Genomic DNA, 27126 nt, shown 5'->3' with positions numbered 1-27126 from the left:
CACGACCTTGAAGATGCGTTTGCATTCCTCTCTTCACGGCAGCACTGTTGACAATAGCCAAAATGTGGAAACAATCTAAATGCCCATTGATGGGTGAGTGGATAAGGAAACTGTGGCATGTACATGCAATGGAATGCTATTCAGCCTCAGAAAAGAAGGAAATCCTACAGCATGCAACAACATGGATGAATCTGCAGGGTATTACGCTAAATGAAATAAGCCAGCCACAGAGCATGAGTCCACTCAAGAGAAACAGAGAATAGATTGGTGGTTGCCAGGGGCTGAGGAGAGGTAGAAATGGGAAATAGCTGTTTAACAAGTATGGGGTTTCAGTTCTACAAGGCGAATAGAGATCTCTGTGCAGCAGAGTGCCTGGAGGTCACAGAACTGTGCAACACATATGAAAACTGTTAAGATGGTTGATCTCTTGTGAAGTGTTCCTACCACAATAAAGAAACATTCTAAATCTGGATTATGGCAATGTTTGCATAAGTGTAGATTTACTTAAATTCATTGAATTTTATGGTATGTAAATTATACCTCAATAAAGCTGCTTTTAAAAAAATCAATGGAATATTATTCAGTGCAAAAAAAAAGTGAGCGATCAAGCTGTGAAAAGACACAAGGCAGCCTTAAACGCATATTACTAAGTGAAAGAACCCAGTCTGAAAGGACTACATCCTTTATGATTCCGACTATAAGACACTCTGGAAAAGGCAACGTAACGGAGACAGTAAAGAAGATTGGAGGTTGCCAGGGGTGGGATGGAGGAGAGGGATGAAGAGATGGGCCACAGAGGATTTTGAGGACAGTGAGACTACTCTGTACGATATAATGATAAATGCATGTCATTATATGTTTGTTAAAACCTATAGCGTGTACAACACCAGGAGTGAGTCCTCTGCAGGGATAGAACGGAGATGCAAACGTAGAGAACAGACTTGCAGCCACAGGGCAGCTGCTTTATGATGCAGGGAGCCCAGCCTGGCGCTCTGTGACAACTTAGAGGGGTGGGATGGGACAGAGGCTCAAGAGGGAGGGAATATATATATATAGTTATAATCGATTCGCATTGTTGTATGGCAGAAAGCAATGCAACATTGTAAAGCAATTATTGTCCAATTTTTTTAAAAAAAAGTGAACCCTAAGGTGTAAACAGTGGGCTTTTGGTGATCATGATATATTGATGCTGGTTCATCCTGGGGCAAATGTACCACTCTGACAACCGATGTCCATACTGAGGAGGCTACATGTGTGTGGGGGCAGGGGGCATATGGGAAATCTCTGTACCTTTCTCTCAGTTTTATTATAAACCTAAAAGTGCTATTAAAAAATCAAGTCTTATAAAAATTTAACAGCTCTGTCTCCTTCAAGTCTGTTCCATATCACCACTCCTCTTCGCAAACCTTCTTTGCCTGCTCTGCTTTTGTTTCTAATAGCCACCTACTATACTATAGAATTTATCTTCTATAGGTAATCAGGGCTCCCCTGGTGGCTCAGACCATAAAGAATCTTCCTGCAATGCAGGAGACCCGAGTTCGATCCCTGGGTTGGGAAAATTCCCTGGAGAGGGGAATGGCTACCCACTGCAGTATTCTTACCTGGAGAATTCCAAGGACAGGAGCCTGGCAGGCTACAGTCCATGAGATTGCAAAGAGTCAGACACGACTGAGCGACTAACACTTTCACATAGGTAGTCAATTCTGAGTTTAACGACATTTTACACACTTTGAAGAGAAATGAACTGCTAGTCACTCAGTCATGTCCGACTCCTTGCGACCCCATGGACTGTAGCCTGCCCTCCAGGATCCTCTGTCCATGGCATTCTCCAGGCAAGAATACTGGAGTGGGTTGCCTTTCCCTTCTCCAGGAGATCTTTCCAACCTAGGGATCGAACCCAGGTCTCCTGCATCAGAGGCAGATTTTTTACCATCTGAGCTACCAGGGAAGCTGTGAAATCAGGATTTTTTAAAAATAATTGGCAGCAATTATTAGCACCAATTTCTTTTTTCATGGCACACAGAATAATGGTATGTTTGTATCATTGCCATCTTAGAGATGGTAAACTATGGCGTTATTTAATTGTTTCTTGGCCCTTTCTGCCTTCTAGAATATCAGCTCCGCAAAGGTAGGGGTCTTTACTTTGTTCCCTGCTATATTCCAAGTCCCTTGAACAGTGTCTGCTACATAGTAAGTCCTCAGTAAACACTTGTTGCATGAGTGAATGAATGATTGGATGCCATGCCTGCTGATAATAAACTGACAATAAAGCAAAGGAACTGAAATAAAAAGACAAGATGAGTTAAGAGCAGAACAACCTACTTCCATTATTTCCTCACTGTCCTATCCCCTGGATACCAGGAAAAAAGCCTAGTTAAGAAAAATGTCAGCAACTCACCAAGACTCACCCTCCAGGGCAAGAGACTCCCTGAGACATCTGAGAGGGTTGAAAAGAAGGCTACCATGCTTAGTTAGCTCAGTCCCAGAAGCTTCTGTCCATACCATCTCCCACTGAAGTACTAATTCACAAAACTCCCTAGAGATGATGTGAGAAGCCCTGTCCTGTAGCAAAGTGTTCGGGTTCCCCTAGGTGGTCCGTTCATCTCTTTGCTGCACTCCCCAGTGGTCTGGGAATCACCTGTCCCCCAGAGCAGGCCCAGTCTTTTGGTTTTGTTAGCCAGTTATGGTGGCTGGCTCTCAGGAACTGAGACATGAGAACCCTGAGTTTGGTTTGGGAGTGGGTGGTTTCCTGGGCTTCTGGAGGGGCTATGGGCATTCATTCCTAATGCCCTGGGGGTACGATTTACACCAGGCCTGGGTGTGCAAAAGTTCCTTAGAGGAACCACTGCTCTAGTTCACATTAGCCCCATCACAAGTTGCCTCTTTATTTTCTTTTAGTTTCAAGGGACAAATCTCATAATGTCCCTCCCCCTGCTGGCCCTGTAGAGGGGACAGGAAGGAGCGAAAGGTGGGGAAAACCCACTTTAGGAGACGAGACCCCTTCCTCATGTAGCAGCTTCCCCATTTCTGTCTCTCCCAGCCACTCACCCATCAGGCACAGTCCCTGGGGCCTGTGATGATTTTAGAGCCCACAAAAATGTTTTCATTTCTTTTAGAATCAGAATAAAAAGAAAAGAACTTTCAAAGGTAAAAAATGTTTTTATCTCACAGGGAAAAAAAGAGAAAATTTTAGGATTTCTAAAAATCAATGGCATTTTGCCTGAAATAAAAATAAAATGTTGCAGTATTTAAAGCTCTATTAAAAACTTTTAATTTTGATATTATAATGAGGAAGGGGCCACAAAAGTCACATGGAGGCCCTGCTTGTTATTAAATCAGAAGAGCGATCGTGTCATTTATGGGTGGCCAGGTGGATCAAGAACATTCGCGGCTGTGGCAAATAGTGAGTGCATTTAAGGGAGAAGGCAAGGGGGATGAGCATTTCTTGAGTCCCACTCTGTGGTCAGCCTGATGTTTAGTATTTTAGGTTTATTATCTCACTGAAGGCTTTCAACTCCAGGAGGCCATTTAACCACCCACTTTTATTATGAATTTAATGAACCACTCCCTTGTCTAACTCAAACTATGAGGCATGCCAATGTAGGACCACCCAAGATGGACGGGTCAAGGTGGAGAGTTCTGACAAATTGTGGTCCACTGGAGAAGGGAATGGCAAACCATTTCAGTATTCTTGCCTTGAGAACCCCATGAACAGTATGAAAAGGCAAAAAGATAAGACACTGAAAGATGAACGCCACAAGTCTGTAAGTGCCCAATATGCTACTTGAGAAGAGTGGAGAAATAACTCCAGAAAGAATGAAGAGACAGAACCAAAGCAAAAGCAACACCCAGTTGTAGATGGGACTGGGGATGGAAGCAAGGTCCGATGTTGTAAAGAGCAATATTGCATAAGAACCTGGAATGTTAGGTCCATGAATCAAGGCAAATTGGAAGTGGTCAAACAGGAGATGGCAAGGGTGACATCAACATTCTAGGAATCAGCGAACTAAAATGGACTGGAATGGGTGAATTTAACTCAGATGACCATTATATCTACTACTGTGGGCAAGAATCCCTTAGAAGAAAGGGAGTAGCCATCATAGTCAACAAAAGAGTCTGAAATGCGGTACTTGGATGCAATCTCAAAAACGACAGAATGATCTCTGTTCATTTCCAAGGCAAACTATTCAATATCATGAAAAGCAGAGACATTACTTTGCCAACAAAAGTTCGTCTAGTCAAGGCTATGGTTTTTCCTGTGGTCATGTATGGATGTGAGGGTTGGACTATAAAGAAAGCTGAGTGCTGAAGAATTGATGCTTTTGAACTATGGTGTTGGAGAAGACTCTTGAGAGTCCCTTGGACTGAAAGGAGATCCAACCAGTCCATCCTAGTGGAGATCAGTCCTGGGTTTTTGTTGGAAGGACTGATGTTGAAGCTGAAACTCCAATACTTTGGCCACCTGATACAAAGAGCTGACTCGTTGGAAAAGACCCTGATGCTGGGAAAGATTGAGGACAGAAGGAGAAGGGGACAACAGAGGATGAGATGGTTGGATGGCATCACTGACTCGATGGACATGGGTTTGAGTGGACTCTGGGAGCTGGTGACGGACAGAGAGGCCTGGCGTGCTGCGGTTCATGGGGTCACAAAGAGTCAGACAGGACTGAGTGACTGATCTGAACTGAACTGAATCCAAGTCTATGCCCTGACCGATAAGGCTGAAGAAGCTGAAGTTGAATAGTTCTATGAAGATCTACGAGACCTTCTAGGACTAACACCACCAAAAGACGTCTTTTTCATTATAGAGGACTGGAATGCAAATATAGGAAGTCAAGAAACACCTGGAGTAACAGGCAAATTTGGCCTTGGAGTATAGAATGAAGCAGGGCAAAGACTAATAGAGTTTTCCCAAGAGAACGCACTGGTCATAGCAAGCATCCTCTTCCAACAACACAAGAGAAGACTCTACATGGACATCATGAGATGGTCAATACCGAAATCAGATTGATTATATTCTTTGCAGCCAAAGATGGAGTAGCTCTATACAGCCAGCAAAAACAAGACTAAGAGCTGACTGTGGCTCAGATCATGAACTTCTTATTGTCAAATTCAGACTTATATTGAAGAAAGTAGGGAAAACCAATAGACCATTCAGGTATGACCTAAATCAAATCGCTAAAAATTATACAGTGGAAGTGAAAAATAGATTTAAGGGAATAGATCTGATAGTGTGCTTGATGAACTATGGATGGAAGTTTGTGACACTATTTAGGAGACAGGGAGCAAGACCATTCCCAAGAAAAAGAAATGCAAAAAGATAAAAAGGCTGTCTGAGGAGGCCTTACAAATAGCTGTGAAAAGAAGAGAAACCAAAAGCAAAGGAGAAAAGAAAAGATATACCCATTTGAATGCAGAGTTCCAAAGAATAGCAAGGAGAGATAAGAACGCCTTCCTCAGTGATCAGTGCAAAGAAATAGAAGTAAACAGTAGAATGGGGAAGATTAGAGATCTCTTCAAGAAAATTAGAGATACCAAGGGAATATTTCATGCAAAGATGGGCTCAATAAAGGACAGAAATGGTATGGACTTAACAGATGAAGAAGATATTAAGAAAAAGTGGCAAGAATACACAGAAGAACTGTACAAAAAAGATCTTCATGACCCAGATAATCACGATGATGTGATCACTCACCTAGAGCCAGACATCCTGGAATGTGAAGTCAAGTGGGCCTTAGGAAGCATCACTATGAACAAAGCTAGTGGAGGTGATGGAATTCCAGTTGAGCTATTTCAAATCCTAAAAGATGATGCCGTGAAAGTGCTGCACTCAATATGCCAGCAAATTTGGAAAACTCAGCAGTGGCCACAGGACTGGAAAAGGTCAGTTTTCATTCCAATCCCAAAGAAAGGCAATGTCAAAGAATGCTCAAACTACTGCACAATTGCATTCATCTCACATGTTAGTAAAGTAATGCTCAAAATTCTCCAAGCCAGACTTCAATAATACGTAAACTGTGAACTTCCAGATGTTCAAGCTGGTTTTAGAAAAGGTAGAGAAACCAGAGATCAAACTGCCAACATCTGTTGGATCATCTAAAAAGCAAGAGAGTTCCAGAAAAACATCTATTTTTGCTTTATTGACTGTGCCAAAGCCTTTGACTATGTGATTCACAATAGACTGTGGAAAATTCTGAAAGAGATGGGAATACCAGACCACCTGACCTGCCTCTTGAGAAATCTATATGCAGCTCAGGAAGCAAAAGTTAGAACTTGCCATGGAACAACAGACTGGTTCCAAATAGGAAAAGGAGTACGTCAAGGCTGTATATTGTCACCCTGCTTATTTAACTTATATGCAGAGTACATCATGAGAAACGCTGGACTGGAGGAAGCACAAGCTGGAATCAAGATTGATGGGAGAAATATCAATAACCTTAGGTATGCAGATGATACCACCCTTATGGCAGAAAGTGAAGAAGAACTAAAGAGCCTTTTGATGAAAGTGAAAGGGGAGAGTGAAAAAGTTGACTTAAAGCTCAACATTCAGAAACCTAAGATCATGGCATCCAGTCCCATCACTTCATAGTTAATAGATGGGGAAACAGTGGAAACAGTGTCAGACTTTTTTGGGGGGCTCCAAAATCACTGCAGATGATGACTGCAGCCATGACATTAAAAAATGCTTACTCCTTGGAAGAAAAGTTATGACCAACCTAGACAGCATTTAAAAAGCAGAGACATTACTTTGCCAACAAAGTTCCATCTAGTCAAGGCTATGGTTTTTCCAATAGTCATGTATGGATGTGAGAGTTGGATTATAAAGAAAGCTGAGTGCAGAAGAATTGATGCTTTTGGACTGTGGTGTTGGAGAAGATTCTTGAGAGTCCCTTGGACAGCAAGGAGATCCAACCAGTCCATCCTAAAGGAAATTAGTCCTTAATATTCGTTGGAAGGACTGATGTTGAAGCTGAAAACACAATACTTTGGCCACCTGATGCAAAGAGCTGACTCATTTGAAAAGACCTTAATGCTGGGAACAATTGAAGGCAGAGGAGAAGGGGACAACAGAGGATGAGACGGTTGGATTGCATCACTGACTCAATGGGCGTAAGTTTGAGTAAACCCCGGGAGTTGGTTATGGACAGGGAGGCCTGGTGTGCTGTAGTCCATGGGGTCACAAAGAATTTGATATGACTGAGCGAGTGAACTGAACTGAACTAATGAATCACTTACTACCGAGTTCCTCTGACACCTCCCTGTGTATTTCCATTTTCTTAGAGAAATGAATCACAGGTTCATGAATCCTTCTCAATGATCTTATCTAAATATTATTTTGAAATCATTTTTAAAATTCATTTTCCTTTTAATCCTTAAATTAGAACCAGAATAATGGGTTTTGGTAGTCAGAGGCCTGACTTAAATTCCAAGCAAGTTTTGTCTGTATTCTACGATGCTCCTGGGGTCTTGGTTGGGGGGAGCTTGATTACCTAAGGCAGCCTGCCTTGAAGAAATGTGTAATTTTTTTTACTGATCTTTTTAAGAAACAAATTTCAGATGTCCAAAGGTAATTTAAAAAACAATTTCACTGTCAGACTTCAGTGGTCTAGTTGGCCCCCAGGCAAACACCCACACCGTCCTCAAAATGTGGCCTACAGGCTATTCAATTAGGAAAAACAGAAAATAAAGCCTACCCACTGGAAACAAAATCCTGCAATATCTTGTCCTAGAAAAACAAACAGTGATGACTCTAGGAGCTCTGGTTTCTTGATTGAACAACTTGATTCATTCATTTAGTCAGTGTCCTTGAGTCCCTGCTGTTATGTGTTTGGTTCCATGCTGGGGTTGCCAACATAAATGGGATTTTGTCCCAGCTCTCATGTCACTCCCAGGCTAATGGGACAGCCTTTCATCTGGATACTGGCAGAGGCCTCCTAATCAGTCTCCCTGCCTCCACCCTGGCCCTCCATCCTCCAAACATTAGACAGAGGGATCCTGTGGCATAGGGATTCAAATGTGTGGCAGCTCATCCCCTCTAACCACCTAGCACTCTGTTCTTGCTCTCTGGTCTGGCTCCTGTCTCCAACCCTTGCTGACTGTGCTCCAAGAACTCTGGCCTTTTCTAAAGCAGGACAGACCCACTCCCACATTCAGAGTTCTCCACTTGCTATTCCATAGGCCAGGATGCTTGTTCAGCAGAGGTCCAAGAGGCACACTCTTCACCTTCTTCAGGCCACTATTCAAGTGTCATTTCAAAGATGCCTTCCTTGACTGCCTGTTCAATCCTGCAGTTCCCACCTCAAGCCTCCGTATGCCTCCTCCTGAATTATTTTATTCCACTGCACTTATCATCATCTAACCACCCTGGGTGTATTTTGCTTATCTTCTTTCATTGTCTCCCCTTTGCTTCTTGAGAACAAATATTTTTGCCTTTTTATACCTAACCATAACCTTAGTGCCTAGAATAGTTCACTCAGTAAGAACTGATCTTTTGAATAAAGAGGTGACTGAATGAGACATTCATGTAAAAAAAAAAAACACAGAAAATGCTATGCAGGTATGGTGTTTTGAGAGCACAGAGGAAAAAATAAAACCATCTGCTTAGAGAAATCAGGAAGGCTGACTCAAAGAGGTAACTTCATGCTGAATTTCAAATGATAAGTAGCAACTAGCAAGGTGAAGAAAAGGAAATGTACTCAAACAGGAAATGGTGTAAAGAACGTGCCTGTTTGGGACCTACAGGAAGTTTGGGTACAATAGAGAAAAGGATGCCTGAAATGAGATGGGAAATGTGAACCGATATCAACTCATGTCCAGCCAAGGAGTTTTGATTTCCTTCTTCAGGTGAAGGGGAGATACTGAAGACTCAAGCGGAAGAGAGACACGATAGAATTGATATTTTTAGAAGGCCTCTCTGGGGAATTCCGCAGTGGTCCAGTGGTTAGGAATCTGCGTTTCCTCTGCTGTCCTTGGGAAAAGAAATGTGGGGAAGCTAGGAAGACCAGCCATAGAGGTTGCTTCAGTAGAGCTGTTGAAAGATGACAGAGCCCTGCAGAATGACTGCAGCTGTGACAGAGAGGAGGGATTTAAGAGACATTGGGGTAGCAGCTTCTAAAGGACTTGATGAACCATGGTAGGGGGTTGGAGAGGGGACCAGCTTGAGCAGAAAGAAACAAGAATGACTCTCCCTAGTGTCTTTTGGGTAATTGAGTAAATATTTAAATTCATCCAACAAATATTTATTGAAAACCTACTATGTAGCAGGCACTAATCTAGGCACTGGGGTTATGGCTTTACACAAAGTAGGAAAAGCCCGAGCAGAAGAGGCTGCAAATAAATAAAGAGATGGTGGAATTTCAGACTGTGATAAGCCTTATGGCAACAGATATAGCTTTCTAAAAAGTTGGAACATGATGTTTATTTTATGCAGGAGCCAAGGAATGATTCTCCAAGGAGACAATATGAGAGCACAGAGGAGCCATGTGAAGATCTGGAAGGATCCAGGTGGCGGGAAGAGTGGTGTAGAGAACCTGTGACTGGAACAAGGGGTCTTGTCTGACAAACACTGAGAAGGTGAGTGTGGCTGAAGCTCAGTAAGTTAAGTCTCAGGTTAAAGGAGGGTGGCAAGGGCAGATTCTTACAGTTTTGGCCACCATGACAATGCGTGTGAATTTCATTTGAAATGTGGAAGGAAGCAACTGGATGGGGTTGGATAAGGGAGAGACATAACCTGACTTATGTTCTTGCTCTTGGTGTTAAGTTACTCTGGTTGTGCAGTGTAGAATGAATTTGAGAGATGCATGAATGGAAGGAATAGTCCAGGCAAAAGAAAATGGTGGCTGAGACTTGGGTTGTAGCACTGAGAGTGTGGAGAAGTAGGGATCTTTTTTGTTTTTTTGAGGGTAGAAAAATCAGGATTTGCTGATGGATTGAATGTGGGGGAAAAAATTAAAAATCACTCATAAGTTCATCACCTGAGACAATAGATGAATATTAGTGCTCTTTACTGAGACTGGGAACTGTTGGGAAGGAATAGGTTTTAAGGCAATGGAGGAGGAAACCAAACATTTTGTTTCAGACATACTTTACTTGGAAAGCCTGTTAAACATCCAAGGGGAAATATGGAAAAACAGCTAGACACACAGATCTGGAGCTCTTAGGAAAGGTTTGGGTGGAGATAAAAATTTGAAAGTGTTTGATGTCTTGAAATTGAATGAGGTCACCGGGGAGCTGAACATGGATTGGGAAGAGAAGGTGGTCCAGGGCTGCCCCTTGTTCACTCAAGATGATACCAGCGGACTGGAGAAGGAGCAGCCAGTGAAGGAGATTGAGGAGGAGATGCCAGTGAAGGAAATTTGAAGGATGGTGTTCCAAATACCAATGAAGTAACTTATTTTCAGAAGGAAGGAAGGCATTTCTATGCTGGATGACGCTGAGAGGTCTAGTAATGAGAGATCTGAGGGTTGACCCCTGGACATGGCGAGACGGAGGTGATTGGCAAGCTTGACAATAGCTGTTTTGGCAAAATGGTGAAACACAAGTATACTGGGAGCTGAGATAGTGAAGAGAAGGCCTGTTGATGACACTTAGAAAACGATTGGCTCTAGAAGAGTAGAGAGAGATGGAGTAGAGCTGGATGGGGGCGAGAGGTCAAGGCAATTCAGTCTCGTTTTGTTGCCACAGCATATTTATGTGCAGATGGGAATTATCCGGTAGAGAACAGAAAACTAATGATATGGAAGAAAAAGGAGCAAATCATAGGACTAAGCACGAGGATGGGATGCAGCGTGTAGTGGAGGGACTGGTCTTAGAATAGGTTCTGTCCCACCTGTTGCAAGAGGAAGGAAGACAGAATGTAATTGCACAGGTGCTTAGTCTTACCAGGAGGAGTCCTCTCTGGTTGGCTTTACTTTCTTAGAAAACTCTCCAGCTGAGAGTGAGGAAGTATTACTAGAAGGGATGCTGGAATTTTGAGAGGCCAGTGGTGGGTGGGTGAGGGGAGTATGAGTAGCTGCAATACTGAGAGAGCAAATTGGATGGCAGTCATGTTAGGATTGCCAGGCAGCTGTGATGCTCACCTAAGCGATATACCATCTTCAAATGTTTTTCTAGCTGTATTGAAATTGAACTGACATATAGCATTGTGTAAGTTTAAGGTGTGCCATGTTGATTTGATACACATATATTCTGAAAAGATTACCACAGCAGCCTTAGTTAACACGTTCATCATTAGTACATAATTACTATTTCTTTTGGCATTGAGTACTCTCTTAGCAACGTTCAAGTATACAATACAAAGTTGTTAACCTCAGTCACCAAGCTGATCTCCAGAACTTGTTCACCGTAGAATTGGAAGTTTGTATCCTTTGACCGACATCTCCCCATTTTCACCACCTACCAGCCACTGTCAACCACTATTCTACTCTCTCGCTTTTCTAAATGAAAGATTTTATGATGTGGCTTCAAACTGGGCAGCTCCAAACTACTTTTAAAAACTTTTATTGCCAGCATTGATGATAAATTAAGTGGATAATCCAACAACTATAAGGACAGAGAGCTTAAAATGGATACATCTTGGTTTCCTTTTCAAGAAAGAAAGAAAAGATTATTACTCCATATTTACATAGCTCTGTGTATCTTCCTTCCTAACCCCCTCCATTTCTATCACCATGCATTGCGAAGAGTGCAAAATTAAGATCCAGGAGATACAAGTTTCAATATTCTTGCTGCCCCTGACTCTTGGGAGCTCTGCCCTATTTCTCTGAGTTTGGCATTTTTAGGTTTCACATATGAGATCATACGGTATTTGTCATTTTCTGACTTGTTTCACTTAGCATGCCTGCAGGACCCATCCATATTCTTCCAAATGACACAAATTCTTTCTCGTGGCGAAATAACATGGTCTCAAGTAAGCTCAGTCAGGCTGATTGTGTTTAACTCCAGTGGGTTTAGCCAGATGGGGGTAGGTGTAAAGTAGGAAGAGAAACAAAAGAGATGATGCTTTGGTGGACAGAGACTTTATGTGGTAGGAAGAGAAGAACTCAGCTTGGAATACGCTGGGTTTAAAATAGCTACAGAGATGCAGGTAAAGCTGTCTGGTAGACAGTTGGAAGGGAGTTTATGCTATACATAGAAGTTTGGGAATCACTCACTGATTTAGCAAACATTTTACTGAATGTGTCTCAAACATTTACTGAATGTGTCTTGAGTGCCAGACACTGTTCTAAATCATGGGATGTGGCAGCAAACAAGAGACAGGCTCTCTGCCCTCGTGTGGAGCTTGCATACTGGAGAGGAAAATCATCATGTGTAGTTCAAAGGTTTCCAAAGAGAGATGTGCAGCTCAGGGATGGCTGAGATGGTCTTTTGGTATGTGGCTAGAAAATAGTTGAACTTCCACTTCTACATTTCTTATCTCATTTACTATCTATCTTTATATGTGTTTTATTTTATAATACATTAATGCAGTAGTACATATATCATTACATAATAAATATGTGTATATTGGGGGCTTCCCAGGTGGCACTAGTAGTAAAGAAATTGGCTGCCAATGCAGGAGATGTAAGAGACACAGGTTTGATCCCTAGGCCAGAAAAATCCCCTGGAGGATGGCATGGCAACCCACTCTAGTATTCTTGCCTAGAGAATTCCATGGACAGAGGAGCCTGGTGGGCTATGGTCCATAGGGTCACAGAGAGTCAGACATGACTGAGGTGACCTAGCATACACGTACTTCATTGGGAGTTGCATGCTCAGAAATCACTTACTGAAGGAGGTGCTTCATCAAAATAAACTTGGAAAACACTAGCCATATGTGAGTAGTAAAGGAAGAAGGATTGTATCAATATATCAGTTCCTTCCAAATAATACTGTTGAGAATGTACATAAGGAATAAGATTCATGTTCTATGGGGCACAGCCACTAAATTATCCCATCCTGTGTATAACATTTCTAAGTGATGAGGCACAGGATGAAAACATCAAAAAGAAGATTATTATGAGTGTGCTGTTGAAAAACAGGACAAGCTGCAATGTGACACAGTGGAGACCCTTCAGAGAGGCAAGAAGATCATTGGTGAGGTTGGCTGTGGACAAGCTTGGTTCTTGCAGGACCCTGTTGATGTGATAGAGAAGATCTGATCACACAGCCTTCAATTGCCTTGTAACTCTAAGCATCATTGGGGAATTATAATTCCAAAGAGTTGGATAGAGGACGGGTGAATCATAGCCTTACATCTACAGAGGGGCAACACTCTGCCCAGATAGGAGCCCAGGGAGAGCAGGAGAGCATGTCAGCATTTCCAGCTTACTTCGTGGGAGAGGGTGCTGAGGAGCAGATGTGAACATTCTGGTTTCTGTGGTTGGTGTTTTCCTGTAGTGGAGGAGAGTGACTCATGGGATCCCTGAAGCCTGATGATAATCATCTCGAGAGGCTGTTTAGAATCATGGAAAGCTGCTCCAGGTTTACAAGTAAGGAGACTGAAGCTCAGTTCAATTCAGTTCAGCTGCTCAGCCATGTCCAACTCTTTGTGACCCCATGAACCGCAGCACACCAGGCCTCCCTGTCCGTCACCAACTCCCAGAGTCCACCCAAACCCATGTCCATTGTGTCGGTGATGCCATCCAACTATCTCATCCACTGTCGTCCCCTTCTCCCCCTGCCCTCAATCTTTCCCAGCATCAGGGTCTTTTCAAATGAGTCAGCTCTTCGCATGAGGTGGCCAAAGTATTGGAGTTTCAGCTTCAACATCAGTCCCTCCAATGAACACCCAGGACTAATCTCCTTTAGGATGGACTGGTTGGATCTCCTTTCAGTCCAAGGAACTCTCAAGAGTCTTCTCCAACACTACAGTTAAAAAACATCAATTATTCAGCACTCAGCTTTCTTTCTAGTCCAACTCTCACATCCATACATGACTACTGGAAAAACCATAGCCTTGACTAGATGGAACTTTGTTGGCAAAGTAATGTCTCTGCTTTTTAATATGCTGTCTAGGTTGGTCATAACTTTTCTTCCAAGGAGCAAGCATCTTTTAATTTCATGGCTGCAATCAGCATCTGCAGTGTTTTTGGAGCCCAGAAAAATAAAGTCAGCCACTGAAGCTCAGAGAGGGTAAACCACTATTCCACAGTCACCCAGCTGATAAGTGGTGGAGCTAGAATTCAAGCTGGGGATATCCAACTTAAAATCCCATGTTCTCCCTGCTATGTGTAAATGGAGAATGTGTCCTAGGGAAAAAAACAGGGGCTGCAGGGAGAAGGTACAAGAATGCATTCATTTGGATGATGTGGGCTTCTATAAAGAAGAGACCCCAAAATCATGAAAACCAAACAGTCATCTTGAACAAGATGCAATACTTCTCTCTCACACATAATGGTCCAAACATAGGCAGCCCCAGAGTGATATACCAGCTCCACTGGGTTGGACACCAGGCTCCTTTTAGATCCTGGCCATGCCATCACTGTGGCATTGCCTTCAGCTGCTTGGTTGAAGATGGCATTGCACCCCACCACATCCACTGGGTCTGTATTTCGTGCCGTATGAGGGAGAGGAGAAGGGGGTCCCTGCATCCTCTGGGTTGTGATCATCACTGCACACTTTGCTTCTGCTCCCAGATCATTGGCCAAAACTAGTCACATGGCAACACCAAGTCAGGAGAGAAGCTAGGAAACATCTTCCTTCCAGCAATCTGTCTGCCTACTTAAGCCTCAGAACCTCTTCCTCTAGAAGAAGAAGGGAAATGGATATTGACAGATAACCAGCAGCCTCGGACCCAGGAAGTTACATCTGTTAGAAGAACAAGAAGAGGTACACAGTGGAAAGATAGACTATTCTAGCTTAAAACGAGGGAGGGCAGTCCCGGCACTGGAAACAGCCTGGGCAAGGGCAGAAGAGACAGGCCCGTTGTAGAGAAGAGCTTGTGGTCAAGTTGGCTGAAGAGTTTAGTGGTGCACAAAGGGAACATTCAGAAACAAAGCTAAAAATTTCCATCACGGGCCTTCAGTAGATCAGGGAGGAATTTGTACCGCCTCTTGGTCAGCAAGAGATTGCAGGAGTGTAAGCAGAAAAGGTTCTGATTAGGGTTGCACTTGTCAGAGATTTGTTCTCGCAGTTGTATGCAGAGTGTAGATAGAGCACGGCAAGATAGGAAGCAGGGAGGGATTGTGGAAAAACACTAGATGGTGTTCAGAAGGCCTGGCTGCAAAGCCTCTGCCACTAAGCCACTCTTGTGCAGCGGTTACGAGTCTGGCTCTGGGGCCATGTCCATGTGTTCCGTCTCAGCTCCACTGCATACTAACCACGCAGAGAACCCAGATGCAGATGGAGAGTTCTTAGCACATGCCAGCACATGGCAAATGTTAGCCTGGCTGTAACCTTGAATAAACCTCTCTCCTTAGTGAAACATAGATTCCTTAGTTAAATCTAAAGGTTCAATGAGTTGATTTCTAAAGACACTTTTAGCTTTAATACTCTCTGATTCTAAAAACTAAAACAAAGTTCCCTCATTACATGAGTATAATACAAATGTCTAACATTGGTTGAAGAAATACGAGAATAATACTTTAGAATAGTGTTCTTTCCCTTGAGTAATGTGTTGCTGCTGCTGCTGCTGCTAAGTCACTTCAGTCATGTCCAACTCTGTGCAACTCCATACATGGTAGCCCACCAGGCTCCCTCGTCCCTGGGATTCTCCAGGCAAGAACACTGGAGTGGGTTGCCATTTCCTTCTCCAATGCATGAAAGTGAAAAGTGAAAGTGAAGTCTCAGTCGTGTCCGACTCCTAGCGACGCCATGGACTGCAGCCTACCAGGCTCCTCCATCCATGGGATTTTTCAAGCAAGCGTACTGGAGTGGGTTGTCTTTGCCTTCACTGGAGTAATGTGTTAGTATTGTTAAATTCACCTCTGCATCTTCCCCCACAACTGAATGGTGGCTCAGTGGTAAAGAATCCACCTGCAATGCAGGAGACATGGGTTCAATTCCTGGGTTGGGAAGATTCCCCTGGAGAAAGGAATGGCAACCTATCCACTATTCTTGCCTGGGAAATCCCCTGGACAGAGGAGCTTGGGGGGCTATAGTCCATGGGGTCATAAGAGCTGGTCACGACTTAGTGACTAAACCACCAACACCCAACTGAATTGTAATGATTTGTTGATTAGAGGAAAAGAGAATTATTTTTAAATCATATTTTACTCAATACAAAATAATGATGCTAGTCCAGGACATTGGGGAAATAGTGCCACCCAGCTGTGTATTTCTGTCTCCTGTCTTAGAAGAGGAAGGAGGATTCCATATAGCCCGTTAGTTTCCTAAATCAAATCAGGAAGTAGTTTCTTTATCGTAGTCTTTTGAGAAAGCTACTAAAGAGATCCCTAGGTCCAAATGCACTTTCTAGATAGATTTTCTACTTCCTGGAGAGTTACTGGGGACCCTTGGATCCCAAGGTTGGGAGAGCACAGTGAGCAAAGGAGCTGCACCTCTGTAGCTAAAAGGGTGGATGGATAAAAGGGAAACAGGCAGCCAGTCTGATATCATTTAGTCCACACTAAGGGTTAGATTGTGCCCCCACTAAAGTCGTATGTTGCATCCTAACCCAGTGCCTGAGAGAGAGATAGGGTCTCTACGAGGTAATCAAGGTAAAATAAAGCCATTCGGGTGACTCTAATCCAGTACAAGTGGTGTCCTTATGAAAAGGGGAAATTTGGAGAAGACATGCATGCAAGGAGAATGTCATGTGAAGATGAAGGCAGAGATAAGGGTAATGTTTACAAGCCAAAAAACACCAAAGATCATCAGAAAACCACCAGAAGCCAGGTGAGAGGCACAGAACAGAGTCAAAGAAGGAAGGAGCCAAACCTGACAACACCCTAGTCTCAGGCTTCCAGCTCCCTGAACTGTGAGACGGTGTTGATACATTTCTATCATTCGAGCCACCTAGTCTGTGGTGCTCTGTTCCAGCAGCCCTAAGTAATGAATACAGTCCTCATCACAGAGAAGGGAAAATGACCAGCTCATGAAAAGTGCCTGCCTGACACATAGTAAGTGTTCAATAAATACTTGTTGGCTGGATAAATAAATTCATGAGGAACCAGCTTTGAACAAACCCATGACCTACCCTCACTTCAGGAATCTGCCCTCCGTTGTAAATGGTACACCCTACACCCTTTCTGGGCAACAAGAGAGGGGAACAGAGGTCACGAGAGCAGGAAGAAGAAGCAAAAACCTCCATTAAAAATTTTTTTTCTCTCCAGGTTGCAGGGCTCCAGCTTTGGCCAGCCACGCTCAGTCCGGGGAACTCACCTAGGAGGTTGACAAGTTGCCATTTATTATTATTTATTATTAGAGCTCAGAACACAGTCACCTCTATAAATTCCCTTAGTTATTAAAATCAGCAAAACACGTTCAGAAGGTTTGCAGACCGAGGGTAACCTCTGGTGTGTATTTTTGGAAAAGTTTTCCACTTTATTGTGAAAGACATCTGAGTTTCTGAGAAAATTTAATCCATATGTTTCTGGCCCCTTTATCCTGAAAACCTCGGGAAGACTTGCTCTGTGAGCTCCATGCAAAAGAAACGCTGGAGATCTTTCAACCCATTCCCTGTGAATGAGTTGTATTTCCTGTCGCCAGCTTCACTGGCAAAGTCTTTTGATTAAGTCCTGTTTCCCAGTCCACTCTCAGAGCTCACCCGTGACTTTTCTGGTTGTTTCTTCTTCAGAGAACAGACCCATTTCCCAGTGGGTCTGACTCGAATGAATCTCACACGTAGGTGATACAGCCCCAGACGAGGCTTTGCTCTATTTCTTAAATAGCAGAGATTTACTTCAATTCTCTAGCCACCTCTCCTCTGTGTATCTCTTTCTGGAAGGTGGTAGATGATTTCTTGTAGATTTTTTTTTATATTAAAAAAAGAAAAGCAAAGTACTAACAACCCCCCAAAATTGGACAAGATAAGAACTTGCTCAGGTATTAATGGAAGCAAAATATTTGTCCCATGCAGACCAGAGGAAGATTGTTTCATAGTAAATTCTTATGTCTCCCGTTCAGAGAAATGTGAAGCTCTATTCCAGGAAAACTCCAGATTATATAAACCACATGGGACTGAGCCCTTCCAGTTTAATGCCTCTTACGACAGTCCTCTTTGGAATTTGTTATATTCATTTATTCATTGCTTTGTGTAGGTAGGTAACTTCAGTCAGTTAGTTTAGTTTCTCAGTCATGTCCAACTCTGTGCAACCCCATGAACTGCAGCACGCCAGGCCTCCCTGTCCATCACCAACTCCTGGAGTTTACTCAAACTCGTGTCCATTGAGTTGCTGATGCTATCCAACCATCTCATCCTCTGTCATCCCCTTCTCCTCCTGCGTTCAATCGTTCCCAGCATCAGGGTCTTTTCAAATGAGTCAGTTCTTCGCATCAGGTGGTCAAAGTATTCGAGTTTCAGTTTCAACATCAGTCCTTCCAATGAATATTCAGGACTGATTTCCTTTAGGATGGACTGGTTGGATCTCCTTGCAGTCCAAGGGACTCTCAAGAGTCTTCTCTAACACCACAGTTCAAAAGCATCAATTCTTTGGCACTCAGCTTACTTTGAAGTCCAACTCTCACATCTATACATGACTACTGGAAAAACCATAGCTTTGAATAAATGGACCTTTGTTGGCAAAATAGTGTCTCTGCATTTTAATATGCTGTCTAGGATGGTCATAAGTTTTCTTCCAAGGAGTAAGTGTCTTTTAATGCCATGGCTGCAGTCACCATCTGCAGTGATTATGGAGCCCCCCAAAATAAAATCTGTCACTGTTACCCCATCTATTTGCCATCAAATGATGGGACCAGATGCCATGATCTTAGTTTTCTGAATTTGAGCTTTAAGCCAACTTTTTCACTCTCTTCTTTCACTTTCATCAAGAGGCTCTTTAGTTTTTCACTTTCTGCAGTAAGTGTGGTGTCATTTGCGTATCTGAGGCTACCGATTTCTCCCGGCAATCTTGATTCCAGCTTGTGCTTCCTCCAGCCCAGCATTTCTCATGATGTACTCTGCATATAAGTTAAATAAGCAGGGTGACAATATACAGCCTTGACATACTCCTTTATCTGTTGTTCCATATCCAGTTCTGACTATTGCTTCTTGACCTGCATACTGATTTCTCAAGAGGCAGGTCAGGTGGTCTGGTATTCCCAGCTCTTTCAGAATTTTCCACAGTTTTTAGTGATCCACACAGTCAAAGGCTTTGGCATAGTCAGTAAAGCAGAAATATATGTTTTTCTGGAAATGTCTTGCTTTTTTGATGATCAAATGGATGTTGGCAGTTTGATCTCTGGTTCCTCTACCTTTTCTAAAACCAGCTTGGACATCTGACAGTTCATGGTTCATGTATTGCTGAAGCCTGGCTTGGAGAATTTTGAGCATTACTTTACTAGCATGTGAGATGAGTGCAATTGTGCAATAGAAGCATTCTTTGGCATTGCTTTGGGATTGGAATGAAAACTGACCTTTTCCAGTCCTGTGGCCACTGCTGAGTTTTCCAAATTTGCTGGCATATTGAGTGCAGCACTTTCACAACATCATCTTTTAGGGTTTGAAACAGCTCAACTGGAATTCTGTCACCTCCTCTAGCTTTGTTCGTAACTTCAAAACCCTCAAAAACTCCATCATCATTTTTAAGCAGCAAAAAGAAATGTAAATGAGAATTCTTTATTTGAATTGAAAACATTTTACTGGTAGGAGACGTGAGAGAGAGAGAAAGAGTGAATGCTAGGGGCGAAAAACCTGTGGGTCTTGGGACAAGCTACAGGATGTGAGTAAACCAACTGCAGAGTTGGCTGACTCAGCCAACTTGCGGACAAGAGGCATCACACCCCTGAGCAAGGCACAGAGCATCGTAGTCTAAGTCTTCTCAGGCTTAACTCCTGTATCATTTACCCAACCTGAACATGCAGTTCCCCACTTGAGGAGTGAAATCACAGTAAACCATCTCTGAGCTGATCTGTGAAGGGGAAGGACAATTTGAGTTAGCAAAATTACTGAAGTGCATTGTTTTTTTAATCTCACATCTCTAGTGTGGAATTAGCTCACATTTCTCATTTCATGATGCATTGTTAGAATTGTCCTTGGAAAGTCCCTTCCATTCTTTTCTTCCTTTCCATTTTGTTTTTTCTTCTTTATTTTTTAACCTTTTAACTGTCTTCCACATCGCCATCCATTCTGGTATGTTATATGTGTTTTTGAATGTACGTGTAGTTTGCCAAATGAGAACTATGCTTTTGTGCACATGCACTTTCGTTTTGCACATTGTATTGTCTTACAGATCTTATGATATGCAACATCAATACTTAGTCATCCAGTGTCCCAGGGATAGATATGGAGACGGCCTTCAACAAGTCAACCCACAAATAAGCCTGCAATTAATTCATTTATTCAGCAAATACTTGTATAAGCATCTATTATGTTTCAAGTGTAATTCTAGGTACTTAGGATGTATCAACAGAGAAGGCAATGGCGACCCACTCCAGTACTCTTGCCTGGAAAATCCCATGGACAGAGAAGCCTGGTAGGCTGCAGTCCATGGGGTCGCTGAGTCGGACATGGCTGAGCGCCTTCACTTTCACTTTTCATTTTCATGCACTGGAGAAGGAAATGACAACCAACTCCAGTGTTCTTGCCTGGAGAATCCCAGGGATGGGGGAGCCTGGTGGGCTGCCATCTATGGGGTCGCAAAGAGTTGGACACGACTGAAGCGACTCAGCAGCAGCAGCAGCAGCAGGATGTATCAAAAAACAAAACACTTAAAAATTCCTCTACTTGCAGAGTTAACAATCCAGCAGAGAAAGAGAGAAAATAAATAAAAACATAATATATAAGTAATTTACATAGTATGTTAGAAAGTGATAAAGGTGACAAAAGAAAAAAAGTTGGTCAGAGAAAGCAGGACTGGTGTTGTGGGGAGGGAGTGGGCAGTGATTTAAATAGTTTATCAGGGTAGTCACTGGAGCCTAGACTTTGAAGGAGATGTGGGGATAATCATGCAGAGACCTGCGGGCAGGGAGATTCAAGGAGCAGGCACAGCCATTGCAAAGCCTTCAGAGTTAGAACATGACTGACCTGTTCAGAGTACAGCAGGCAGGCCAAGTGTCTAGAGCAGCGTGAACAAGGTGGAGGGCAGTAGGAAGTGAGGACAGGCCATGGAAGGCCCTGGAGGGCACTTCAAAGGACTTTGATTTTGGATGGGGATTTTTGGGGGAATGTTGAGCAAGAAAGTGTCATGATCTGATTTGTGTTTTAACAGGATTAGTCTGGTCAACATGTTGAGAAAAGACTGCCTGAAAAACAAGGGTAAAAGCAGTGATTCTTATCTGATTATTTTGTAATAATTTGAGCATGAGATGATGATAGGTGAGATCAGAATAGAAGTGGTAAAGATGGTGAAAGGTGGTCAGATTTGAGACAAACTTTAAATTTAAAACTGATAAATGTCTCAAAGTTCCATTTTTACTTAGGATGTAGAAACCCACAAGAATACTAATAATGAGAAAAATCTGGAATATCTATAAAATCATAACTTAATCCATCAGAGAGCTGAGGTCTCAAGGTAACCAAAGAAATGGAATTTTAAAGAAATGAAAAGATTCTCCCAGCAGAAACAAAATACATAGACAGTTCCACTTTCAACAAGACACAGGGAGAAGAGGTGGCTGCCATAGAAGTGAGTCAAAAGAAACAAGCTAAAATTTTAGGAAATTCCCAAAGCCCTAGAGTCACTAGTGTGCCAGTATAACTGGAAGCTATAGATATAAGGTGAGCATTCACTCTTAAGTTTTTTCTCCATAAGCCTCCAACAGGTATTCACGGGGACTGAGGGCAGGGCAGGGGACCAGAGAGAGTATCCGTCAGTAGCCCATGTGTGTGGGAAATGACTAGACACCCCTGGAAACAGGGTGAAACAACTGCACACTCTCCCAACGTTTCTGCCATTCCATTCCAAGCAAAAGCCTTATGTTGCTGGGAGAAGCACAGGGGAACTAGCTCACCTCCAGAGTGCCATGTTGGGAGTGGGAAGGGGTGGAAGGAAACCCCATCTCCCTTTGAGGGAAGTGTATGAAAGCCTCCTTCCTGCCCCCCAGAAACCAGGCAGAGATGCTCTGCTTCTAGGGGAAGGATAGAAGCCAAAACCATCTTCCCTAGAGAAGGGACAGGAAAATCTCTTGGTACCTGGATCTCATACCAGTACAAAGCAGAAGTCTGCTGCTGCTGGCTTTACTTGCAAGGTCAAGTGCACAGCCTTGCCTAAGATCAAGGCTAGACCAGGACAACTGACAATCTCCTCCTGTCTCCTGATCAGGAGCCAAGCACCAAGCCACAACCACTAGTAGTGTCCACTGCAGGAATAGGGGGTAGGGGCAGGAAAAGAGCACCCTTCTATGGTGACTTCACAGAGACTGCTGAAATCTGAGGGTGGAGAAGACATACAGGAAAAGTTACTCTGGTGCCCGAGGCCTCTCACCACAGAAGGTAAGACAGTGTACCCCGGGAGGAATGTGAGGTGATGTACTGGAGGGAATGACAGCAACAGTGAGCCCCAATCCAGCTCAACTACTGAGTAGACAGACTGTTCCCCAATATGAATGGCCTGACGGAGGAGGCATGCCCACTTTTGGAACTGAATACTACGTGTCCTTCAGTTCAGTTCAGTCGATCAAGAATGTCTGACTCTTTGCCACCCCATGAATCGCAGCACACCAGGCCTCCCTGTCCATCACCATTGCCCGGAGTTCACTCAAACTCACATCCACTGAGTCGGTAATGCCATCCAGCCATCTCATCCTCGGTCGTCCCCTTCTCCTCCTGCCCCCAATCCCTCCCAGCATCAGAGTCTTTTCCAATGAGTCAACTCTTCGCATGAGGTGGCCAAAGTACTGGAGTTTCAGCTTTAGCATCATTCCTTCCAAAGAACACCCAGGGCTGATCTCCTTCAGAATGGACTGGTTGGATCTCCTTGCAGTCCAAGGGACTCTCAAGAGTCTTCTCCAACACCACAGTTCAAAAGCATCAATTCTTCGGTGCTCAGCCTTCTTCACAGTCCAACTCTCCCATCCATACATGACCACTGGAAAAACCACAGCCTTGACTAGATGGGCCTTTGTTAGCAAAGTAATGTCTCTGCTTTTGAATATGCTCTCTAGGTTGGTCATAACTTTCCTTCCAAACAATAAGCGTCTTTTAATTTCATGGCTGCAGTCACCATCTGCAGTGATTTTGGAGCCCCCCAAAATAAAGTCTGACACTGTTTCTACTACTGTTCTTTAAATGTAGTGCCTGGCAGTCAATGAGAAATGATGAGATACAAAAAAGCGAGAGAAAAAAAAAGACATTATCTTTTGTTTTCCCTAGTTTATTGAGATATAATTAAAATAGAACATTGTTTAAGTTTAAGGTGATTGGATGGATGTATATATTACAAAACAATTACCACAATTAATTAACATCCATCACCTCCTACTTTTTTTTCTTGTCATGAGAGCTTCTAAGATCTTGCTCAGTAATTTCAAATATATACTACAGCATTAAAAACTATAATCACCAGGTGGTCTTTATGTTACATCCTTAGGACTTATTCATCTTAAAATTGAAAGTTTGAACCTTTTGAATACCTTCCCCAACTTTGTAACTTTGGACCATCTTCTCCTTTCCCCCATTATTCCCTCTGCCTCTGGCAACTACTAATCTATTCTCTGTTTCTATAAGATCCATTGTTAAGAGAGAAAGCCATTAATAGAAACAACTCAGAGATGCTGGAATTATCACACTGTGTCTTTAAGATAACTATGATAGCTATGTTAAAGAAAAAATAAAAAGTTGAACTATGTGCATGAATAGACAGGAAATTGACCACTCACAAGCAAGAAGGATGATTCTTTGAACAATTACAGATAACTTCTTGTGACTGGTGGATTGGTGTGTGTGGGTTTCAATCTATAAGCATAAACAATTCTTCCTGTAAACTGAAAAACATCAAGGCTTGCCAGGAGCCAGCACGGGAGATCTCACCCATGACAAGGTCGTGTGGAAGAGACCTGATAAGCAAGACTTCAGGACTCGAGAGACTCCCTAGACCTGCTCAAGCGTCTACCCCAAAACCAGAATCTGTCTGTCGTACTATTTTAGGCCTTTCACCAACTCTTCTGATATTAACAGGGAGCTATCCCTGACCACCTTTCTCTGGAGAAAATCAACTTAGGGCTCTAACTAATAAGTCTCTTGGGCATGAAAGGAGTATTTCAATTCAAACCCCCCTGTTAGCATTCTAGCTTGCCTGACAGGTTTATCCAGACTCTTGCAGCTACGCTTATGATAATTCACAGCCTCCTAACTGTGAGAGGCATAGGAAGCCTAAAAATATAGAGTCTTTCAAAGAGTTAAAAATATTAGAGTAGTGCTGGGGTAGGATTTCACTGTTGAGCCAATGCTTGCTGCTAAGTTCCCATATCTCTTATCCACTGTGCACTTGGGAGTGCGTTAGTTAACATAGTTGGAATGCGAGAAAAACAAGTGTAGCCTTGGAATTAACCACATCAGACCTTTGAGCTAATTGGTTCTTTTTTTGTTGTAACTCACTGCACCTTTGCTCCATGAGAAATGTAACTCTGTTTAATACTTTCTGAGGCTGACGTAGATTAGAAATATAAAGAAAAAACACTTTGAGGGAAAGTAAGTTTTTTGGTTGAGCCACCTTTATCAAAAGAGGGTTGGTCATAAAATGTCCACAGGCCTCCAAGGCCAGAAGATAATGTACACAATATTGTTTATGGGAAAGGTATGCATAAAAAATCCTGGTTTCGATAAGGGCAAAAGTGCTGGAGTGTTTGGGCTGATTCTGCATGACCTTGCATCTTTCATTTTCCTCTATGTATAAGTCAAGGTATAAAAGTCCCTTTTGAAAATAAAATTATGGGCCTCGCTCACTGAAGAAGCTTGGTCTCCCCATGTCTTTCTTTCTTTCTTTCTTTCTCTCTCTTACTCTCTTTTTCAGGCTGATCCCCTGGAACATAGAGGCTCTCTGTGTTCACTTTCCTGCCTGGGCTTCTAAGACCTGAACGGGAAGGCGCTGTGCGTCTTCACTCCCTGGGGAGACCGGGAGGGCGCCTGCGGGCTCCGTGAACAGAGCAAGTCCCTTGTCTTGGGACTTTATTGGCTTTCTGTGTAAACCAAGGAATATCAGCTTCTATTCTTTCCTCTTTCATTCATTTGCCGATGCCGTTTCTCCTGAGGGTTCCCCTGGATCCTGTGGGGGCTGGACCCCAGCAAAGGCTCTGCTAGCAAAGAAGAATGAAGAAATGATTACAATGGAGGCAACCAACAGCAACATTGCAAGAATACTTACAGGACTTGAAAATCACTACTCTTTATGGGATAATTTTCAAAGACTTAAGGCAAACTCTATGTTCTTATCTTCCACTATCTTCCAGGTGTGTCTGTGTGAAAGTTAAGGTAATGTAAGAAGGAATGTCCACAATGACACCGAAGCCACATTGCTATTGTCCTTGGACTGAGTCAGAACTCGTCATACACTAGATGAAGAAGCCTTAATACACGAGGCTGGACCTAGAGGAGAAAACAGACATGGAGGTAAAAACTCAAAAAGGAAATGAAATTAAGCAGAACCACTGGATAGGGAAGTGATCCATATAAACAGAGCTCAGAGGGGAAACAAATGGACTTACAATGCAGTAAAGGGGAAGAAAAGGAGAAAAACCTAGACAGCACAAAACTAAAACCAACTCCAATATCATTGTTTTACCAATTAGAATGCCATTACTAAAACTAACTGTGAATTTGACTATAGTGGCTTAAACAAGGAGTTGTTTGGATTTTTTTCATATGATATGAACTGTGGAAGTTGACAATTGCTAACATAGTTTCAGCAGTTTCGTGATGTTAGGGCTGACATCTTTACCATTGCAATATGGTTGCCACAGCTCCAGCCATTACATCTGAATTTCAGGAAGGAAGATGACAGAAGAGGTTGGGGTAAGGAAAGCTGTCTCTGTCCTCTTTATCAGGAAAGCAGCCACTGTACCAGAACCAGCCCTCTCCATCAATATACTTCTATTTACATTCATTGGCCAGCTGGTCACATGGTCACTTCTAGCAGCAAGGGAAAGTGGGAAAGAAAGTCCATTTCCTCTGCAAACAAAATCTAGGTTCTGTAAACAAGAAGGAAGGGAGTATATGATATTGGATAGACAATATCAACAGAGTCTTCTCTGTGAGTATTCATTGAGACAGTGTATGCAAAAGAAGCTAACATATCATCTGGCATGTATAGGCACTCAATAACTTATGTTTTTATAAAGCTGAAGAGATGGAACTTATTGGAGATGGGAGGATGGGAGACAGCCTGTACATCAGAGGTCAGGTTCCCACACTGTAAGACTGACAGATTTAAAAGTTTACACTTGATTTTGTGAATCCTTAAAATACTCAGCAAAAAATAGAGCCATACACTTGAAGAGCAGTATTAACAGTTGGAGGAGGGTGGTTGTCTATATATCCTTAACGGGTGGGATGGTTATTGTAAACCGAGAGAAAGAAACAGGGCCAGATGCAGAGAAATAGCAAATGTCACAGGAAATAAGCAAATGCAGAGGTAGCCTCAGTTCTGAAGAGGACTTTTGAGAGGTGGAAGACAAATGGCACACAGAGTCTGTAAGTGTATTATATATACACACATGTGCACTCTATAAATATTTCACAGGCCAAGCCATTCTTCAGAATCGTGATATAGGAGAGGTTTCCATACACCAAAACAAATCATCTCAACATATCCCTTCTATCAACTTTGCAAAGTTATTACAGACTATTAACTTTGTTGCTTTTAAGAAAGTTTAAGGGATAACTTTTAGAGTCTATGTCTACACAGTCTAAGCAAAAAGAGGAACTGAATTAAAACACTCAGGTTTTTTTTTTTTAACAGTGATAACTGAACAGCATAATGAATTTAAGCTCACCACAAAATTTCTTCCATAGTAATAAATTCTTTTTGTGACATTTCTGATGATAACAGTTATAGAGCATAATTTTCAACTCTGCTTAATTTCTTGAGGTTGCATGAGTCTACAAGTCAGAAG

The sequence above is a fragment of the Capra hircus genome, chromosome 6 (genome assembly GCF_001704415.2).
Source record: "Capra hircus breed San Clemente chromosome 6, ASM170441v1, whole genome shotgun sequence".
NCBI lineage: Eukaryota > Metazoa > Chordata > Mammalia > Artiodactyla > Bovidae > Capra > Capra hircus.
This window is presented reverse-complemented; position numbering follows the sequence as displayed.